Raw genomic sequence first — 22,125 nt, forward strand, 5'->3', positions numbered from 1 at the left:
GGCATGGAACATTCAATGAGGCATTTTGCACCTCAAGGTCACCTTCTGCTACCAACTTATTGCCTGAGCAGTCTATATCCATGGTGTCCGATGGTCCAGCACGATCTAGGTCCTCAGTGAACGGCAGAATCTCATCCGCAGACACACAGCTTGTAAGCAGTGGTGGTGTGGGTGCCACCACAATTCCCTTAGTCTTTGTGATCTTTTTGGATTTCTGCTCCTTGTGTTTCCGTGACTTCACTGATTCAGTCTCCAGGACTGAGGGTGAGTGGGAAGCCCTACAACCAGCTGTTTTTGGGCTCTTCAGCCACTGGGAGGTGTCACCTTTCCCACTAGCACAAACCTGGGAAGGAAGTGAGCCAAGGGAACCCCTCCTATGGAGAGGAGCCAAAGAGGACTTACGCTTTCTCAGCACAGAAGTAGGGACTGATACCCCTGATGGTTGGCGGGGAGGGTGTTGCTCCCAAAGTAGGTGGTGCAGGAGCAACAGGGAGGGACGTGCCTTCGAGCTGATGAGGCTAGAAATGTAACGGCAGTGTAAGAATGTCATACATGCAGGATGTAGGCATTCAAATTTCCTCTTAGCCTCAGAGTAGGTCAGTCAGTCCAGCATCTTACTCCACGATTTTCCTTTCTTTCTGGCGAGCAGGCAAATCGTGCTCTCTGCAGTTGACAGATAGGAGATGGGGCATATGGAGTATTGGGATGTGATGGGTGTCCGCAATCTCGGGATGTGATGCTGAAGTACAGCAGGAAGACATATGGCCAAACTTCCAGCACTTAAAGCACCACTTAAGGGGAGGGGAATATGGCTTTATGTCACAGTGGTAGACCACCTTGACCTCAGGTAATGTGTCACCCTCTAAGGCCAAGATAAAGGGAGTGGCGCAACCCGATTATCCCCCGGACCGCAGTGGACACCGAATGAAATGTGCACCTTGCCGCTCTAAATTGGCACACAGCTCATCCAACTGCAAAAGAAGGTCCCTGTGAAATATGATACCCTGGACCATATTTAAGCTCTTATGGGGCGTGATGGAAACAAAAATATCCCCCAACTTGTCACCAGCGAGTAATGCCCATGACTGGGCAGAGGATGCTGTTAGATCAAGACTGACCCATATCTTATTTTGGACAAGCCCTCCACCTCCCCAAACTTGTCCTTTAATGCTCAATAAAAAATGAGGCTTCATCGTCATTAAAGATTGCCCATCAACTCTGACATACATGGTACTGGGGTGAATAAGATACACTGCCATCCTTAGGATGGCGATCCTCCCAGGGTGTGGCCAGGGAGGGGAATGATTGGGGTTGTACTTCAGTGCACTGAATTTAGCTTGTGAATGCTTAGAGACTGCTGGTGTTTGATCACTGGCAAGATATGATGTACTACACTTCATTGCCTGTCATCCACCCTGATGCTACCCAGGGGGCCCTCCCGACAGGTGCCACCAAGTTGCAGCAAAGAAAATTTGACAGAATGGCCACTGCCGGGAGTGCTGATGGCCCAGGGTGACGGGCATTTACTCTTTGGCATATGTGGGGAGTTAACAGCGCAGTCATCAGCAGAGCAATCGCTATGTGGTCAGGGGGCTAAAACCAACAAGGTACATGGTGGCCCTACCACAATGGACTGACTATCATGCTGGATATCAGGTGTAAACGAGCTAAGAAGTCCATTATCATTGTCAGTGCAGAGATACTGCACAGTTGATGGAAAAAACACACACCCAGGAGGGTGACCTCACCTAACAGTTTGAGAATGAGCAGAAGTGCAGATCCACGTCGACGAAGGATGCGATAGATATCAGTGCATGATGGACACGATGCACCACGTAAGGCGCCCTTCCCCAATTGGCTCGCTCTTCGGAAAAATTGAAAAATGGAGGTCAAACCCTACACGGGCCATCACAAAGGCCGAAACGTGTGAGACTGCTTTTAGTTGCCTCTTACAAGAGGCATGAATAACTTAGGTCTATTCTAACCCCTGGGAGCAGGGAGGGGGGGGGGTGCATGGTCAGGGGACAATGGCCATGCAGGCCCTTTATGAGACCCCCCCTCCCCATATATACTGTGTGTATAACAAGATATCTTTTTGGCTGTATTTCTTTTGCTAGAAAGAAAGGGTGTAAAGACAGAAAGGCACAGAAGTTTGAATGTATACCACGTTGGGAAACATTCCCAACTAGTCTCCACTTCTGTAAAATTTGGAATAAGAATGATCAGTCAAACCCAACTAAGAGGAATGAGAAGTTTTATGAACTGCTGGAAGAGAAAAACACGATGTCCACAATTATAAACCAAATTCAAGAATGCTAAGAACCAAAAAAACTATCCAATGGAAGGCGTGGCGGGGGGGGGGGGGGTGAGATAACAGTAGTAGGATGGACCTGCAGCACAGAAAGGGAAGTAGCACTTAGAGGCTCCGTGTCACCGAGCACGCACTCTCAAGAGATGTGAGCCCCCTGGAGTAGGCGACATTTCCTCATAATTATTGATACCCTTGGGAAGGTCAGCTATTACAAAACTATTCCACCTGGTGCACAAGATACGAGACATGAAATACCCTCAGAGTTCAAGAAGCGTGTAATCATTCCAGCTATAAAGAATGCAGGAGCTGGTAGTGTGAATATTAATGAAGTGTCAGTGAAGTCATAATTGCAAAATACTGACATTTATAGATGAATGGAAAAACTGGTAAAAGTGGACCTTGGGGAAGATCAATTTGGCTTCTGGAGAAATGAAGAAACATGCAAGGCAACGGCCACGCTACCACCTGTTCACAAGATTGAAGAAAGGGCAACCCCACATTTACAGTATTTTTAGATTTATAGAAAGCTGTCAACAATATTGATTGGGACAGACAAATTTTTAAGGTGAAAGGGACAGAATACATACAATGAAACATTTACAACTTATACAGAAACCTGGGAAAAGGAATTAAAGTTGATGTGAGAAGAATAAAAACATAAAATTTGCCACTGATACAGTTGTGTCAGTCAGCAAAGGACTTCACAGGATTTGAACAGAATGTATAGTTTCTTGAAAAGAGGTGGTATGAGAATCAATGAAACAAACCAGGGCAACAGAATGTACTAAAATTTGATCAGGATGTGCTGAAGGAATTAGTTTAAAAATGACACCAAACATAGTTTAGCTTTTGGGCAAGAGAATAACTGATGGTGGTGAGTGTCGATACAATATAAAATGTAGGTTGGCAATAGCAATGAAAGTGTTTCAGAAAGTATTTGAATGGAGTGCAGCCTTGTACACAATTGTAATGATGATAAAGATAATATAAATCTTTGAAATGTGATGCTGCAGAAGATTAGATGGCTATATCTCATAACTGATGAACTTGTACTGAACTCTACTGGGGAGAAAACTTTACAGAATCTGACCCATCAAGGGCTAGTCAATTTGGTAACAGAGGAAAGGGCGGAGAGGAGAAGCGGGTAGTAATTCTAATGCGCAACAGTGCCAAATACATTAAGCAGGTTCAAATGGCTGTAGACAGCAGCGATAAACACAGATGAGCCTTCCAAAGGTCAGCCTAGTGTGGACAGCTGCATGGAAGCAGTCTTTGAACTGAAGACGATGACAAAAAACAAGGGCTTTGCAACTTTGTTGAATATCAGAGTAAATTTCAGTCAACCATAGTAAATATGTAAAATGAGACTAAGTTAATGGAACTGCAATGGCCATGAATACTGTTACAACTAGAAATATTAGAGACCGTGCACTTAAAGCAAATGATATGTCAAAGCAGTACCTTTGTAACTATCAAGAGTAAGAATTGCTCTTTTTTGTTCAGGTGCCACAGTATTAAGATTCTCAAGTGTATATCTGGAAATATATGTATTATCCATCTATAAAAATAGTGTTACAATAGAAATGAGCACAAAAGCATTTTCAAGAGTCTCTGCAAATAACAAAAACTTATCATGGAACTTTCTCACCTCTTCCACTATCACTCCAAACAAATCACCACCATTGAATGAGGGGACATTGCTATGAAAGGGGCAATCTAGGTCATGTTCAGTAACTAGATTTAAAAGACTGTGAAGTGATTGATAGCTTGGTACATTGTACTACTTCACCGTAAAATTACCGTTTATTGACAACGGTTTTCTTATGGTTAGCACTTATCAAGTTTCTAATAGTGATGAGTTCACCAATGTGTCACTGTGTGAAACTAGGTAACAGATGGTTGCCAAACAACCACTCGCCAATAACCTGTAATGTGGAAGTGAGGCAAAGTGTGTCCTACATTCTGACAACTTAATGTTGCTCCGTGCTATTATGACCATTACAAACAATACCATTACCAACAGTAATGTAATTACATATTCAGAGAGCCAAACTAGCATGAGAAATCTTATTAAATTAATGATACAGTAAATTTAATGGTTACGATACATTCACCTGGCGAGAACAGTTCAATTACGGTGTGTTATCTCCTGCAGATAAAAATACAGATGATTATTAATTTACAATGCAATAGCCAAATCTTATCTATGGTTTCGTGAGATAAGGATGACAGTTAATTTACAAGCAGAACTGCACATGTCAAGATTACCTGTTTGCAAAAGATAGGTTTTACTAGTGTTGAGTCACTGTACTTATGTACGATATTCTGGGGATTGGGTTGCTTCATTTGACCATTCAACACACAAGAGGTCAATGATAATAGCTGCTGTTGCGAGTTCCAACATGAGTATTAAACACGAAATGGGGTTTTTTGATGAAATATGCAGTGACAATTTTTAAACCTTAGAATTCAAATGCCATTGATTGCAATTTTCCCTGTTATGTCACTAGTTTCAATTTATTCATCTGATCTGTCTCCCTAAACTGATAGACTGAATGTTAGAAAACTTACCTAGAACACAGACAGTCCTAAGACATAAAAGCTACAATAGAAACAAATGTTTCTTAGCAGGGTCACTGTTGGCTTATTTTTGTGTGATAATTTGTTACTGATTTCGAAGTGGCGTTAACTGCATCGGTTACTAACCACTGAGTTTGGAATTCGCCTTCAGTGGCAACAGTTTATTGCTGATTTAACTATTTCACATAGAAAAAATCTCTACAATGGAAGTTCGTAACAGCATCCAGCAGCTGACACTATTGACAGAAATTAGAGTTTGAACACAGGTGCACCAACTGTCAGTGCAACACATCAAAGGTTTTTGGTACAGTGTCAATCTTTATTAAATTAATACAGCATGGAGTGTGACACAAACTCATGTCTGACATTAACAATTCTAATCATTTCAAGCTGCAGCCTCTCGATTACGATGATTTTGTAATTATGAAAGCATCTCAATATGAATGATAAATTTCTCTACTTTTTAATTGTTTTGGGAGAAATGTTTCATCATATAAAACTCAAGGAGAATCCTATTACCGTTTTTATTATTACTTCAGTAAGTGAAAATTTTAACTAATGTTATTCCTCGAGTTATAAAATGTTACACCAATAGCGTACAGAGCTCACCTGTGTGACTAATCGCTAAACTGCTACCTCTGGCTTGGTTGCAGGTGTTATGGGACTAAACGGTGAGGTCTTGACACCCTTGTTCAGTAGGTAGTCCCTTGGGGAGTAAACCCAGCCATAATCTGATATGTTTTAGCAGTATTAAAATCGAGGTAGTGAAAGCAATACTGATGCAACAGATAAAAAATAATTTAAACAGGGGTAGAAGTATAACGGTCAGGCCTGGCTGCAGGTCAGGAGCAGATGAGGGTCCTCTGCGACATGGTAAACCAACATTAAGAACAAAAAATTCACTAAAGAAATATATCTGTTCAAATGAAACAGTCTGGATTAATATATTTCTTATAGTGATTAAGAATATCTATCTACTAAATGGCTCATCTTCAGATCTGTAACTAGTGTTGCAAAACCCATTTCACAAGGTGACAGCAATGAAACTTAGTTCCAACACATTCTACGTAGAAGATGTAGGATCAGAGGACAGAATAATAGTCACCACTTTTTAAAGCACACTGGTTGATTTGGAATGCTGTAGAGCCAGTACCAGGTGGCCACATGACCTAAGTCATGATAGTACAGTGCTTTAAACGTGCCAGTCAATTCTATGGAATCTCGCAATAAGATGGGTCAACATTGACACAAGACAATTTCTTACGGGGTTATTGAGTTTGGGGATAATCTTAGTGTACCATGCTGTCATATAAGCTGGTGTATCAACATGGACGGTCCAACATGTGTACCACTCACAGCCAACACTGTAAAAACAGTAATCATAAAAAGACCCTAACTGTCAGGAACCCGAGACAAGTGCCAGTGGGTGTCGCTGACAATCTGAAATGTGTCAGGAATTGTTGCTATCAGTGAAAGTAGGTGTATCTATACTTTTTCCATGACCACAAGCCATGATGTTTGAGCATCAGTGACCACGTGATGGCCAGTCTATGCTTTGGACACTCCCACCTTCCAACAAGGCAAAAGCCGTGTTCATATCGCTTCTCCCATACGTATCTGGTTTCACAAATACTCGAGCAACCTTTCTCAACTATACTTGTGCACTGAATAGTGCCATCTTTATACCATAGAAAAGATCAGAAACAGCGGGTGAAAACCAATAACTCAATTTTCTGGCTCTACAGGACCTGTGTCAAGAGTGGCCTTAGCTGGATATAAAAAAACCTGAAGTTTGTGGACTCTAGTATTACACAAATTGAGGACATTATCAATGCTAGAATGGATGTTACACAGTAAAGCTCCTGGAGGTGACCATTCTGTGTGCTTGCTTGGTAGGTAAAAAGAACATTTCCTACTTTACAAACTCAACTCCGCGTTGATAACCTATATTAAGCAGTTGCGTTTCCTCTATTTGGAAGGCTAGAGCGTGCACGGAATGCCCTCAGAGTAGAGCTGCCCAAAAGTTACGTATGGTATGAGCGCCGACAGCCTAGTTGCCTTATAGGTTTCTCCTTTAACATGAAGATGGGAGGGAATTCCAGCTGCAGCTCGCCAGCGCCAGCGGCCGGTGAGGTGCGTTGCACCTGCAGCAGACGCCGTCACCTGGCCACGCCAATGGTGGGGGTGGCCCAGTTGGCGGCGCCTCAGGGCCTTGACCAGCGCGGGCCCCAGTCCGTTACACACGGGCTCACCACTCCCAGTCGCCACGCTCAAGTCACGTTGCGCTACGCTTGCTGCCAGATTCAATTCGTGAGCTGAATATCTCCATGCCGAGCAGCAAAAGACTTCATCCAGGGGATCAAAATTTGTATAATATGACCGGCCGGCAGTCCAGATGTTCAGCCATCTGGTGCAAGTGTCAATTGGACACAACTTAGCAACTTTCATGCCCCTAGCTTTCCCCAATTATCCTACCGAGAAAAGGGTACCTGAAATTTAACACAGAATTCGAACCACGTTCCTGGCATACCTTCACACAGAGATTAAGGCTAAAGCAACTTTCACACCGAAACCAATACTAGCGAACGCGCAACATCGAACGAGAATTCTATCTAGTAAACGCTTGGCACATGATATTCGGTCGTGCTCGGGTCGCATTCACTAGTACTCGCTTGCGACCCGCTGGGCGTAGGTTTTACAGCAAACCGTCAGAGGAAGTTCGCGTCCACTCCGTTTCGGCGCTAGCTTCGATGATAGACTGCAATCGCTTTGTAGCAGTGTGTTGTCTTTCACGCGCGAATTATTGTGGGTTTTGTTTTTGTGGTGATGGGAGTGGTTGGACGAAAGCGTACGTTTGTTAATAGAAGAGTGCAGATCCCACAGGTGCTTGCGGGATCCTTAAAGACAGGGCAAAAAATGCTCAACAAAAAAATATGCTTGGTGGAAAATTGCCAAACTGTTGACAGGGCTAACACAGGAAGCAAAGAAAATGTATTCACTATCTTTTAGCCATAAAGGGGCTAAACAAAGTACAACATCGGGCATGAGTGCAGTCGAAAAATGCAATTTCAAGTGGTTTGCCTTCAAACCGCTGTGATACGATATATCCCTAATCTTCTTCCCCTTTCACATCTACAGAGAAAGGGAAACAATGTGGTGAACAAACTTTACGATATTCATTTTCTGTTTTTCCGTTAATTCTTTGTTTCATACTATCAAAATAAACATAAGTTATTTAAATTAAAAATATGTGAAAGATTCTCGTGGCTTATATCCAAGGTATCTGTCTCAATGCCACATTTTAGCTACTATCTGACGAAATTTAAATACAGGAGGAGTAGGTGAAACCTGTTTCCCCTCCGAGATATATCATTTTAATAACTGTATCTCCCTCAATTTATGTTTATAAAATTCACCAGTGTTTTCCATATGACACTACATATTTCACGAATTGTTTGGGAATATATATGGTTGATATACGTAATAGATATTTGAGGCTAGCGTACCTGTCACCTGGAGTTAAGAATCGCAGCATTAGTGCTAGGCACTTCCTCTGATATGGATCGTCGATAATTTGTGTCTTGCTTTGAAATCTTTGGTTCAACTGCAGCTGCAAGAAAGCGAAAATCTTCCCTCTACATATGGGTGTCGTTTTGGAATAAAGCAAGCGACGGTTGTAGCTGCAAATCCGTAACCAGTCAAACCACCACTTGTTTCATGCCTGCACAAAAATTCGAACACGTATTTCTGTGTCCATGCCGTTTTGCTTTCATGACAACTGCGTTCGCGCTATACAAAAACTAAGTTCTTTGTACCTTTTCTCCACCACGTAATGAAGATGGGTTAAGCAAGTTTACCGCGACATTTTATCGCTAAAACACGAAACACATCGTATGCTTTCTCCTCCAATCGCTCTAATGAAAATGCTTATTCGCTGGTAAAAGTCAGTGATGGCGTGCGTAAATGAGCTCCATGCGCGTTGCTTTCGATAGCTCATTATCTTCTGTTCGCTTAAGGTAAAGGCAGATAAAAATTTCGATGAACTCTGATTTCATGCCGCTAGTTTACAGATTTCCAAGAACGCACTTTTTACACTGTCAAGCCACACATTTACAGGATGGAGGTGAAACCATAGAATTGTACATGACGCACGTCTGGCCAAAAATTTAAAAACTTTAACAACGAAGGATTCGGGATATTTGCGTAACAATTCAGAGTGAAGTGAGACGACCGAGAGGAGATTATGCGTATAGAGATGTGCTGCGGCGATTTCAGTAAGTATCCTGCATTAAAAACGATACTGGCGGCAAGACGGCTATTTGCGCTAAAACCTGCAAGGTTTATTTGGCAGTTCGGCAACTTAACATCCTGCAGTTATCCTCCCAGAACTGCTGCAAAACGAAATGGTTAGATTATCCATAAAGAACACTGACCCTTTTGAGTATTTTTCTTTGGGAACGGAATTTCTAAACAGTACCCATAACGAGTTGTGTCAATTTCTCTATCTCCATGAAGTCCACACTTGTTTCGGCGATAGTCAGCCTCCCGGCCACGTGGGGAAACAGTCTAGGCGCCATGTTGTAGCAATATCTGACTGCTGAAAACAGGCAGCTGTCACTAAACTTTTGAGGCATCAACGAACAAACAGTTTAGTGCTACCGCTTTAACTTACACCTGTATAAGGTTTTTATTCAATGATCTGCGATACTCTCTTCGTAGCTTTGTTTTATCCGCACATGTTAATTTCTGTTTGTAAATTGATCATAATCACAGTCATTACATTAGCGCCAAGGTTAGATAATCCTGCAAGTGCGGGAGGAAGCTGGTGTCTGCTTCATGGTATCCTTGAAGCTCACATTGACAAGAGCTGATGGCGCTAGGGAAGGCAATTATAAAATGACGGGACATCCATTCATCCACAACGTCCGCATATTACCGTGGCGGCAGTCAAGCTACCCTTTGTAAAGCGCTATGAAACACTGACGCTCCGCTAACGCTATCAGAAATGGCACATACGATAAGCCGAGCGCACAGCCCTGGTCAATAAAAGGTTTCTGTATATTAGCACAGTTTATGTCTGAACTATCAAGAATGGACAGTCAATACCAAATACATCTCTCGTCTGCGCAAGGAAGTTTTCTCGACATCACCCGGTGTTATGAGCTAATGAATTACCAGACATTTCTAACTAAATGTCTTACTCAGGCGACGTCTTCATAATGGTTAGACGGATTTTCTATCTATGAATATGCAAACTTGCAAAGATTTAATATTTGTATGAAGATCCACGTATAGTTTTGTGAGAAAGTAAATATCCGGCAATAAATCGTTCAGAAAAGGTAGAAGCTTTTGAAGTGTGTTGCTACAGAAGAATGTTGATTTGATGGGTACATTCTAGAATTAAGAGATAGTTAATCTCGGAAAGAAGAATTTACGGCCCAAACTGACTAAAAGGATCGTTTTATGCGACATCATGAAGCATTGAGTGATCCTCCAATTTAGCACGAGCGAGGACAAACCCATTAATGAACATGCCAACTACCACATACTTCAAAAATTTAAGAAATTGTGGATATGCGTTTGTGGGTGAACACTTCGTGCAATTCAATCCAGCGCATCGCGGCAGACGTAAAAAAATAGCTTTCTGTATTGAGTGAAGCGAGGAGGAACACGGTCTGATTCACTAACACGAATATAGCAAATGGTTATAAAACGTTTACTCGAACCCAGTCCAACAGTACTTGACTGTTTGCAATCTAAGTAATGTTGGTATTATGGGCTACGAAACATACATTGCGGAAATGTGACCACCGCTAGGTTTTTCTAATCAATTAAGATGTGTAAAAGCTGTCAGACGCGTGCATTGTAAAACGCATCCAGTGACCAATTTCGTAATACTTTACAGCCTTTTCCGTGGCTGAATGGAACGAAAATATACTGCTAACAGTTCATGCTAAGTGATTATTACAGTACATGTATTCAGCAGTTCTACGCATGAATAAAGGAATTAAAAAATAGGTATTTTACTGTAAACAAGTAAACATTTAGTCTTCGAAGTGCAGAGGAGTTCACGCAAGTTTACGTGTCCAGTAGCCCGGTACTGACTAAGCGAAACTAGGTTAATCCAAGACGAGCCGGCTATTAAAGCGGTGCGGGACGACAAAAACGCTCAACGTTTGAACGAGGTCAACCATTGAGGCGGTGTGGCCAGGTAATGTGGAAAAAGTGCTGAACAGGTCAATGAGTCCAACTACAGGATTTTGTTGTTCATTTCAGAGCCATCAGTAATACTGGGTATGCAAGTGGTGTTGCCGTTTAGCGACAGAATAAACTTAAGATTGCTAAGGAAGTGTAAGGATTCTTAAACGAGAATCTGCTACCAACAAGTTTTACGGTCCCGTAATACATAACTGATAGCGTGAAATTTTACAAATTCCAAAGTAGGCACGCTTAAATGCTCAAAAAGTAGATTCCCACTATCAAGTAACACAAAGCGCAACGAAATTAGCACGATTATATTCGCAACTGGTTAATATCCTGAAACCAACTGAGATGCACTTTACATTACGCAAGGTAAAGGACAGTACGTTGGTGGCGTTGTCATTTGTATTCAGGTGATTAAGTGGAAGGTTTCCCACGTGATTATGGCCACACGACAGGAATTAGCAAACTGAACGCGGAATGGTAGCTGCAGCTAGAAGCAAGGGACATTTCATTTCGGAAGTCGTTAGGGAATACAGCAATCCGAGAGTGTGTCAAGAATACCACATTTCAGGGACTACTACTTACCACGAGTAACTAAGTGGCCGACGGCCTTCACTTAACGACCAAGAGCAGCGGCATTTGTGTACAGTTGTCAGCGTTAAACAAAACTGCTTGAAATAACCCCATAAATCAATGACCAAAGTATCGTTAGCACAGTGCGGCGAAATTTGGTATTTATGGCCTATGGCAACATACGACCGACGCCAGTGCCTTTGCTAACAGTACATCACCTGCAGTGCATCTCCTGCGTCGTGAGCATATCGGTTGGACCCTAGACGACGGGAAAACCGTAGCCGGGTCAGCAGAGTCCCAATTTCAGCTGGCAAGAGCTGCTGGTAGGGTTCAAGTGTGGCGCAGACTCCAGTAAGCCATGGACATAAAGTTGTCAAGGCGCGAGCTGGTGGTGGCTCCATAAAGGAATGGACTGGGTCCTCTGGTGTAACTGAACCAATCATTGACCATTTCATCCATTCATGGACTTCGTGTTCCCGAACAAGGATGGAATTTTTATTGATGACAATGATCCATGTCACCAGGCCACAATTGTTCGCGACTTGTTTGAAGAACATTCTGGATAATTCGAGCGAATGATTGGGCCACTTAGTTCCGGCGACATGAATCCCACCGAACATATATGGGACTAATCGAGAGGTCAGTTCGTGCACAAAATGCTGCACCGGCGACTTTCGCCATTATGGACGGCTGCAGAGGGAGCTTGGCTCTATACCTGCAATGAAGTCCATGCCACGTAGAGTTGCTACACTATGCCCGGCAAGAGGGGGGGCCGACACGATATTAGGAGGTATCCCATGACTTGTCAGCTCAGTGTACGTCGCTGAAGACGAAAATAAATCCAAGCGTACTCTTAACTGCTGCTGCAGTCTGGCGTCAGATTTTTAGTATTGCGCGTAAGGTGACAATGTTTAACACAATGAACGCCTGAGAGTTATTTAATGAACATATCCTTAAACAAAACAAATCATGGTTAAAGTCAAGCGTTGAACCAACTATAGCGCTCAAATGCAGTACCGATACTCTGGTGCCTGTATTAAGTTCAACGATATCTCGCTATAGGAATTTTAGTTTTTATTTCCGAGTGGTATTATGTAATTGATAATTTCTCGCATGCGTCGAGTACGTTACGAACGAGCGACACTTCTGCTGGCCGCGTTTCGTTTGGTTACTGTGAACAGCTGGTCTGCTGGAGGACTGGGAGGTGCTGGGCCAACTTGGGGAGACCGGTGGGCGCATTCAAGGCAGTGGCACGCAGCAGAAGCCTGCGACATGCCTCGACCCCGGGGTCAAGATGAGAGTTTACGACTTAATGAGCCAATGAGGCCGCAATGGGCCGCGCCAGTGAGAGCTGTTTAGACGAAGCAGGCTGGGCGGGGGAAAGCCGCAGTCGCCGCCGCGTGCCACTAAAGCGCCAAGGTCACGACACCCGCCGACCTGCCATCTGGCGGACGCGCCAGCCCTGCGCCCGCGAAGCTGCCCACGGAACACGGGCTTGGAACCAGCTGCTCTCTTCTGTCCGATCTCCTTACTATACGGGGATCAGCATTTAATTGATTGAATTGAGGGAATGGGCAAATGTAGGCCGTTTCCTGCGCGCCCAGTATCGTCGCGGCAGCAACAGCTGTGCTGTTCCGTATTAAATACCCAAACACGCCCTCCGTTAACTCATAGTATTGAGTTCGCTCTCCAGAATCTTAGTAGCTTAATTATTTCTCTACATGCTTTTGCTATGGGCCAGATGCTTTTGTGTAAAATAAATAAGTCTTAGAAGAACACACCACACGAATGAAAGTGTACAAAACGTCACCGATTGCAACTATAATACGCAAAATACTGTAATCGGCGTCTTACGTAGCAGAGCGATAAGACGACGGTCAACAGAAGGTGTCCAAGTGCATTCTTTGTATGGTAGTTACTATGGTCGCTCTCCAAAATGCTAGCTGTCATCACATTTTATTGCTCCAAGCCACAGTAATACCGCGACCAGTCCCGCGTTTTTGGGGGGTTTCTACGTTAACTGCTCGATATTTCTGCAATTCCGGTAGCCTTTCACGTCGCTGCCACCTGCCAAAACTTCTCTCATCGAATGGGATGTCGCCCATTAACAATCTCCAGTGAACTTAAGTTTTATACACACAATGAGATTAAAATCAAGATTGTAAAATGTTCTCTTCAAAAGCGCATTTTTTCGATCCTGCCTATGGACGACGTTTACAGGCGTGTTCAGGAAAAGTATCAATCCACAGCCCAGAAACAAGATTTCGTCAGGCAAAATGCTGCCATTTGCAACAGATTCCGCGTGGCGACGGAAAAGATTTATATTCTGCGTCACTTTTTCACAATCTACAAACCATACAACCAATAAAGAGAATTTACACTAAATTAAACTGAATGTAAATAGATTAGGAATACATAATTATATACCTGCCCTTCTACAAGAAAACCAACAGACATGTTGCTATAATGATGAAGCACCTACAGCTCGCGTAATACATTTTATTTCACGTAAATAGCGTAGTCGAGAAGCAACATGAAATATGGGGATATAAAAAACTAAAGGTACAGACCTACCGGCATACTAAGTGCCAGGGTGTCCCTGGGATGACAAATATGTAGCGAGGAAAGAGTGGAAAAATATATCGTCATGGACTTACGCCTGTAGTCACACAATGAGAACTCTGTACACTTTGCTAACTGCCGATTGCTATTAACGTAGTTTTCAACAAATTGCAACGACGATCCAAGAGAAGGAAGTGACCACAAGAACAAATAGGCGAAATGAAAACTCAACATTCATTTCACAATAAGGTACTAATTAGAGTTTCTAGAAGCCGAATTTCTTTATAGAAGCGACAACCCCCCCTCCCCACCGACCCATAATATTTCGGCTACCTGATAAAACAATGCTATTTTAAACTTATTCCATGTAATCTTAACACGGCCTAATAGCACGAAAACGATTGCACCTACCACCACCTTATCCGACTGAGTGGTCATCAAGTGTCTCATGCCTCCCTCTCCCTAACAAAATGTGATCAGGAACTCTTCTCCGCAAGATTTCCACCTTTGGCGGCCAAATATTTGTGGTCTAACAAAACCACTAGACTTAAGGGCGACCGTACAAACACGAACTAGCGACGTTAGTTTATGTCTTACTAACATAGTCCGATGACATGAAATTATCTTCGCTTTTAAAATACTATTGGAGTAATATTTATGCAGGCTTTCAAGATTCTTTTATACTTCAATTAATTAACTTGAATATTTTAATTTAGTGTGTTGCCTCCAGTCTACACAGATTACAAATTACGCACAGTTCTGAAGGAGATTCATCAATTTTGTTTCGGTTTAACTGGAAATTCGACGGCCACACCTTCACTTTCACTTTTCTTGTTCCTTCTTTCACACCTTTAAGCGCTACTACGCTTTCGCCGATTCTTTCTACCACTTTCTCAGTTATCGCTAGAAATTCAGGCTTTCGTGAAATTCAGGCTTTCGTCAAATTTTATGTAAAAACCTTTAACAATACGAAAGCAGTCAAAGGTTTAACGTCTGCAGACCAGACCGAGTTCCTGCACTGCGATGAAATTTACGCTGAACTGGTAATCAACTGCTCGCAATTGCAATGCTGAATAAAAATCATCCTCCAGAGTTCTTCATAGACTGTCTACATATTCACGCTCCCCTTTCATGTTTTTCAATTTTCTCAGCTTCCATTAGGTCTTCTCTGTTTCTTACCCGTGGAATCCAAGATTTATGGCCCACCTGCCATCTACCTGTCTGCACACGCCGCCCACCTGCATTTCAGGACTGTTACGGTTATAATTACGTCTTTCATTCCAATCTGTTCCCTGATCTATTTGCTTAAATTTGTCTTCCCATTTCCCAACGTGCACAATTCCACTGTTTACGTTTTATAAATAGATTTCGCTTTAAAAGTACGTATCGTCGTACGTCAAAATTTGTAACATTCGGTGAATAAACCTACTCTTTCAGACAAATTCTGAACTTTTATTTTATCTACACACACTGAACAGAAAAGTAAAGCATTCAGAACGGGCCTACGAAACGAAACTTCCTGAATTTAGAGCGTATGTGATATTTCAGTGATTACACTGGCGCGTCAAATTTACACGGAACATGGCTGTATGACGCACATCAGCTCGAACACCCCCCCCCCCCCCTCCCCAATTCCCAATGGTCTGGAGACATGCACTGATACGATTGGGAATGTCCCCGATATTCTGGATACTCGCACTGTAACAGTTTATGTCCGAGCTGATCCTACACATTATATTGCGTAGAAATATGTGGAAGTCTTAGGATGCTGGTCACTTGAGTACAATGTTATGCAGACAGTTCTTAGAGAGAGATGCTATATGTGGACGGGCACTGCCATGTTGAAAAATGGCAACACGATATTGTCGCACAGAGGTGATACCACATGAGGATGCAAGACGTCTGTGGCGTGCCGCTGTGCCATCAGTGACCTCAATCACTACCAACCATGACGTGACATCATACCCGTTGGCCTCCCACACCACAAGACCAGGAGTAACACCGCTGTAACTCTCCAAAACATTGCGAGGCTGGGACACCTCCCCTGGTCGCTGCCATGTTCGCAGACGATGGTCGTCTCAGATTAGTGCAGAATCGCAATTCATCGCTGAACGCAATGGGACGCCATTAGCAGTCCCTGTTTCCCAGTTGCAGCACTACCAAACGTAGCCGTTCGTCCTGTGCTACCGGCAGCCGATGGATGGGTGGTACCTCCCTAGTCTGGCTGCTGCTAGGTTCCGACCAATGGTGTGGGGCGACAAAATACTGCAAGGAGTCCACTACTTGCTCTGACGGCAGGCGATGATGTGCAGTGGTTACAATGTGCCTGGTGCACAAAACGGCGATATTTCATTGTGTGGTCAAACAGTTTATTGCAAACTTCAAAAGCATTCATGCCAAGCAGCCTAACATCAGGTCACTGTCACAACCGGATCTGGGTATGGCACGATTCGAACAGCCGGCCAAATGGAGATCAACAATGTAGTGCCTTTCGACGTATGTTACGTGCTTATAAAGTTGTCTCATGCGATAATGCGGCATAGCTCTGCTCTCCGGGTGGTCACTCCAACAACTGACGCTCTTCATGAGCCTCATGTACTCTACCAGGTGGTAACAACATTGAACACTAACAACACTAATACACTCCAGCGGCTGTTCTACCGATCATATGTAATTGCGACTCAAATTAGTAAATACTCGCCGATGTGTACATGCACGAAGTTAGATTAACATATGGCCATGTCTTGTCAGTGCTTAACTTCTTTTGTCAGACAGTATCCCAAAAGGCCATTTGTAGTCTGTTTATTCCTTCTGTTATACAACTGCCAGAGAAGTGTCTTAATTTATGCTCACGCCAAGTTTCAAACTTTATTATTGAAGTTAATTTCCACTAGAGCAAAACAAAAATGTCAACAGCAAAATAGTAATGTCCCCCAAGTATTTTCCTTGACAGTATTTCAGTTTTGACTTCCCGATTCAACAATCTTAACTTCAAGGGTTACTAATACTGATTTTCGTGACGGATTCATCTTAATTATGATTATCTCACTCCCGATTACCTTCAGTGGAAGCTGTAGTGTACAAACACGAACTTCCCTCAACGACTCTTCGTGAAGATTTCGTTGAGACTGAGTAAAAAGCCTTCAATCTGACTCCCAGAGAGCAGTTCATTAATAGCGTTCCGGCTTATAACCTTGTTTACGACTTGAAACGGTCGATTTATGAAGCCAGATTCTTCTTTCTAGTGGCTTTATTACGCAGTTGGAGTTAATTTTAGTGAATATCTGTTCCATTACGGGGAAAAAATGAGAAAGGAAGAGCAGAGTTCACGTTCCGTCGGTGATGAGGCCTGAGACGGAGCAAATGGTGGGATTGTGGAAGGAAGCGACTTTTTCAAGTCAACATCCCTCTATTTACCTTGAGCTATTTAGAAAATAACACTGGAGACCCAAATTTGGATGGCCCGGCGGAGACTATCCATCGAACCATTCGCTATGGTTTGTCAGTCTACTTTGTTGTGAAGTAAAAATAATGCACTACATCTCTTATGGCTTGGAAATCATTGATGCAGATGTGGGCCACAGATGAAGTGATATCTAATGGAGTAGTACCGCAGTTATATTATCGATCCTTGCAGAAAGGAGTTCAAGTGGTCCCACAAGGGAATTATGTAGTATTTTTTGTTTTGAAGGAAAACGACAGTATTCACCAACCACAAGTGAAAATTTTGCAAGACAAACTACAATGGTTGGACTTAACCTAGCGAAGTCACTCAGTCTGTGTGCAAATTACTGCGACTGGTACGCATTCGCTTAAGACAAACTTAGTGAAACAGGTACAAATGAGCAATTAGTTGATAACGAATCGCGAAGTAATTGTTAACCACTAACTTCAATATTTATGAAACTATTACTAGCCTCAGCTCTATTGGAAGCTGGTGGCTCTGCTTCAACATGCCTGCTTTTCAGAAGGCGAGTGACGCCAGCGCACCCAAGGCAAAGGCAAAAGGCTTGCGCAATCACGAGTGCCTGCCTCCGTGTTGGTGTTGACTAAGAGTAAGCACCACGTTCGGTCACCGCTATTTACAGAAGAAGCGCCTTCGGCCGCGTTTCATCGGCTGCACTCTCCGCAAAACCTCTATAAAGCGCCGACACCAGAAACATATAGCTATTCAAGGGGAAAAGAAATGTTACTCCCTAGTGGTTGATTGGCCTGATTGGAATCTACAAACATATTTAGGATCCATGTGGTGCGACATAATATACAAAATATAGGCTTGCATATTAAGACACTGCCGTGCATATAGAGTCTTATCGCTGACGCGCACAGTTTTTCTAGATCTAACGTTAAACTTAACGTTACTGGAGAGACAAAGGAGGGAGGTTATGGACAACACAGATCTAGTACTTCTCAACAGTACCCAGCACTCAACCAAGAAAGAGGTTAGCTCCTAACTATTGTCTCTTGAAGAAAATGCTATTTTACACTGCTTGTTGGCTTTTAATTCCTTACACCTTCAACTACAACAGTTGTTACGCAAATCGACAGCGACTGATTTAACCGATTTGTAACTATTAGGTTGGTGCACGAGTTAGGTGAGTTTTTGTTTTGCATGTTGGTATTCCGGCAGCTACGGGTTTATTTATAGATTGTCATTTTTTATTTTACTGTTGCTATCATTGTTGACATTCATTTGGAGATGAGTAGAGAGGTGGACGATTGAGTAGAGAGGTGGACGATAGAAAACGGGCTGACAAGTGGAAAGATCTGGTTGCGATCAACAGAGGTGATAGCAGCAAAGGCAGCCGCGTATGGGGATAATGCCACTGGACACGGTACGGCAAGAAAACTTTGCTCGTTCTGAGGATGGCCGTTTTGACTTTAGTGACTCCACGTTCAGGAAGACCTTCGGGGTTTGATGAAATGCTTGATCCGCAATGATCCGTCAGTGTACTCGAGAATTGGCAAATGTGATCAAATTGAACATTCCACGGTGGTGTGACATTTTCATGCAATGTGGAATGTGGAATGTGCAAAAATCGCGTGGATGGGTACCGCATTCTCTAAGCGAAAAATCACAATCAGCGCGTGGTCACGTGCATCTCTGCTTGCTTGTCAACTAGCTAGTAAACACCGGCCATTCATGTCCTGTACCGTTATTGGTGACGAGAAATGGTGTCTTTATGCTAATATAAGAAAAAGAAAGGAATGGTTGAGACAAAAAGCAGCTACTCCCCTACGAGAAGACCTGTGCGCATCCATATAGGATATTATGCATCTGGTGGAACAGCGACAGTCATGCAGACGCGATGCTTCTCCACGATAATTCCGCTGCCGCCCCCACCCCCTCCATATTGCTAGAGTGACAAATAGGACACAGGAGCTGCGTTGGAAAATCATTCCGCACCCACCTTATTCACCTTATCTTGCGCCCCCAGATCATTTCCCCTATAACAATCTTCAAGGAACGTCCTTTGAGGACCGTGAGTTGTTCGCCTCGAAACCAAGTAATTTCTACAATCGCGGAATCGATAAGTTGCCCCAGCGTTGGCAGGCTGTTGTAAATAGTGAAGGAGAATATATTATTGATGAGTAGAGTCTCGCACGATCGGTTTTGCTTTTTCTCGTAAAAAAAAAAAATAATAATCCGCAAGGCATTGACACCCGATAAGCGAGGCGTCCTCTCAACACCAAATGAGCAAACATCAGCTAACGGACAAGTGACTTGCCGTACATCCTTTCTGATCATAGGTGTGAAACCTTGTGATAGTGGCAGTAATCTGATTTCGAAATGGTCTGCGAATTTTAGGTCTGACGGAAATGTGAGTGAAGGAGATGAGTAGCTTCTGCCTTGTGCAAATTTTAACAGCAAGTGAAGAGTATCCACTAAGGAAAAATGCTGGAACTTTTAGCACACTGAAGTGACACCTGTTAATACAGAAGTTTTTAGGTCTGACAGGAAACCAAACTCAATATATTTCTACTGGTAGTCCTGCACTGATCCACCGAGCCGCACATTTTCAAATGATAATTACGTAAAAATCACATCAAATTGTAAATCCAGAGCTATACGGCCCGCGTTTCTAGTGTGGTGTTTCCTGGTCTGGGTGACTTGAGCAAAACGGCGGGCCGGGCGGCACCGCCTTGGGCTATCAGTGCACCGGGTTTACTGGGTCAAGACAGGCGCAGCGTTGCCGGAGCGGCAGCGGCCGGAAGCCGCGCCTCATTGTACAAGACGGCACTACACACGCCCTTAGATGCACTGCATTTGTGCCGCAACTGAAGGCGTGGGCAAATGTATATCGCCTGCCACTGGACACTAGGTCTGTCTCGAGTCACTGATCACAAATTCATTATTTTTTCCTGTTGCCTACCGTTTGTCTTTCCAGCACACACACTTTGAAATGCTGAACTATCAGGCATCAAACAGAATGAAAGGTTATCTGCAACTTATGAACGAATCAGACTCAGTACTAAGAGTAAGATTATGACAAGTATCAGAGTGGGCCAGTTGAAGTTAGGAGAAAAACAGTCACCGATGACATTTTAATTGTCAGACAGTAAAGGCCTTTGAAGAGCAACTGCACAGAATGGATCGAGTCTAGAAAATAAATTAGGTATATGATTAATACCGATAAGAGAAGGGTAATGGGTAAGTCTATTGCTGTTGTGGCAACAAAGTAACTGATGAGAGAATTAAGATGATATAAAATGGAAGTTGGCAATAACAAGAAAATATTTTAAAAATATATACCAATTTCAAGTCTACTAAAAGCTTTTGGAGTGTACTTGCACCCAAGAGAAATGTGGTGCTGCGAAAGAATGAAAGTTAAATGTGCAGATAAGACAACTAAGAGATGCACACTGAATTGATTTGGGAAGCAGCCTGAGTGCTGAAAGATTTAATAATTTGGTGAAACAAGAAAGTATGTGGGGGGGAGGGGCGAAAGGGAATGGACAGGTTTGCAACATTTGTACAGGGAGTCCAGCATATGACAAGTTCAACTGGATACATGTTGCAGCCATTACAAAGAGATGAAAAGAGCTGTGCTAAGAAGACTAGTGTGGAGCACCATAAAAAACCAGTCTCCAGACTGAAGACAATGTTTCACCTATGGTAATGATTTCCTGACAAAAGTAAGTTGCACAATGTATCAGTCTACATTAAATTGGTGGTCTCCAAGTAACCCACAGGGTAACTTAACAGATCACAGGACAAGGTGTAGTAAAGCACTTCAATATTCAGACCTAACTTCAGATTGAGTAAAGCCACACATTGACTAAGGCCATATAGCAATCTTATCTGCTATGAAGTTTTTAAATCACATTTCAAGATTATTAACTTCCATACGGGAAATAAGTGAAACCTATTTAAGCTTACATTCTCACCAACTTACCACAAATGACATATGCAGGTATAAAGATTTGAGCTTTCACTGACAAAAAGAAAAGAAGCACACCTACTACACAAGAGTAATTTCCCTCCCCGACATCACATTAAGTTAATCTATCACAAAATAAGCTCAAGGAAAATGCCAGTGAGTCAAGGTAGGTCTACAAACATTCATTTATAGGAATGACATTTCACAAATCACTGACCATTTTCCATTGACAAGCAAAATCTAGCTTCTTATACATTGAAAATGCCACCAAGATAAATTTCATTTGAAGACAAGTACAGCAGAATCTTCAGTAATGGGGTGGTTTATTTGCAACTAGGTCTGTGCTGTCAGACTACAGCCTAATATTCCACTAACAGAGTTACAACAAACTAAGAAGATTGTAATTTTATGGGCCCATCACAGAATCATCCTGGCACTTATGGACACCAAAGGAAATATAAACCTAGACCAACTGCTCCTACTGAATATTAGTAGTGTCTTAACCAATGAACC

General features: G+C 42.8%; 1 protein-coding gene across 1 annotated transcript in view; it reads right to left on the reverse strand.

Annotated features, from left to right (window-relative positions):
• Nucleotides 1-22,125, reverse strand: part of LOC126237090 (chloride intracellular channel exc-4) — a 178,884-nt gene that overhangs the window by 151,495 nt on the left and 5,264 nt on the right. The gene's annotated exons all lie outside the window — the stretch shown is intronic.

The sequence above is a fragment of the Schistocerca nitens genome, chromosome 2, assembly GCF_023898315.1.
Source record: "Schistocerca nitens isolate TAMUIC-IGC-003100 chromosome 2, iqSchNite1.1, whole genome shotgun sequence".
NCBI classification, from domain to species: Eukaryota; Metazoa; Arthropoda; class Insecta; order Orthoptera; family Acrididae; genus Schistocerca; species Schistocerca nitens.